The sequence below is a fragment of the Callorhinus ursinus genome, unplaced genomic scaffold (assembly GCF_003265705.2).
Source record: "Callorhinus ursinus isolate GAN/ISIS: 27379988/994484 unplaced genomic scaffold, GSC_fseal_2.0 scaffold3, whole genome shotgun sequence".
In the NCBI taxonomy this organism is placed as follows: Eukaryota; Metazoa; Chordata; class Mammalia; order Carnivora; family Otariidae; genus Callorhinus; species Callorhinus ursinus.
The window spans coordinates 27152764-27154194 of record NW_027397065.1 but is presented as its reverse complement, the minus strand read 5'-3'; positions in this window follow the sequence as shown (position 1 = coordinate 27154194).

The window sequence follows — 1431 nt, the reverse complement described above, 5'->3', positions numbered from 1 at the left end:
TTTCTTTCTTTCTTTCTCTTTCTCTCTTTCTTTCTTTCTTTTTCTTTCTTTTTTTTTCTTTTCTTTCTTTCCTTCATTCCTTCCTTCTTTTTTTCTTCCATTCCTCCTTCCTTCCTTCCTCCCTCTCTCCCTCTCTATTTTCTTTTCTCTTTTCTTTTTTTTTTTTTTTTTTTTTTTTTCTTTTTTTGGCTCCATGCCCAGCATGGAGTCAAATGTAGGGTTTGAACTCACAACCCTGAGATCAAGACATGAGCTGAAATCAAGAGTCAGACACTTAACCAACTGAGCCACCCAGGCACCCCAAAAAGTCAATTTCTACAGAAGACAGAATTTACCCTAGGATAACTAAAAGTTAAGTACACCAACCTGACCTAATGACAGAGCTTTCACTGTCCAGGGGAAAATACAGAGCACAACATGGTGTTTATGAGTAAGATTTGTCTACATGCTATATCCAGTCTCTGTTAGATTTGTATCTATATCTTGGGATGGGAGAGTAGAGTATAAGGAAAATCTGTTTTAATGAAACTGTTTCATTAAAAATCCTTTAAGGCATTTGAACACAAGCAGTACTACTTTGGCACTTTTACGGGAAAACGTTGATACCAAAGTGGAAGATAGGTGCTCTTTCCATTTCTAGAGGAATATAGTGCAATGTCTAGACACTAGCAACTGACAGTACAGTCCCCACGTAGGCACCACCAAGATTCTGACTGGTGTCTGATGGAGAGGGCCATTTTGGTAAATATGGCTGGTCTGAAGTTGGTGTTCATAACAGTATTATGGCTTGGTTTCTGCCCCTGCAAAGTGAGAGAAAGGAAGTGATGCAGGAGCAGCAGTAAGAACGGAGATAACGAGAACATTTACTGAAGACTCAAGATAAAAAAGATTCAATATCAAAAGACAGAGTTGTGGAAAAAAGACACACAGCTGGACTTATGCCAGTACAATTTCTTTATTTCAAGGATAAAAACAAAACCCTACAAACACCAAGATAGGAAATAAAAGTGATATATAATGGAAACAAAACTAGACTGATAGTTGAACTTCTTAGTAAACAATAGAAATTTTCTGAGGAAAAAGAATTGTGACCAAAGTTGTGACCCAAATTATCCTTTGTGTGATGGCAAAAGAAAACAATATTTTTACAAGATTTTATTTATGAGAGAGAGAGAGCTTGAGCACATGAGCAGGGGGAGGGGTAGGGGTAGAGAGACAAGCAGGCTCCTCGCTGAGCAGGGAGCCCGACTCCCGACTCCAGCTCCATCCCAGGACCCCAAGGTCATGAACTGAGCTGAAGTCAGACATTTAACCGACTGAGCCACCCAGGTGCCCCAAGAAAACAATTTTAAACAAGCTAGGATTTAGAAAGTATACCCCCAACTTAGCTTTTCTGGAAAAAAGTAACTATTTAAGGACACAGTCCAGGGC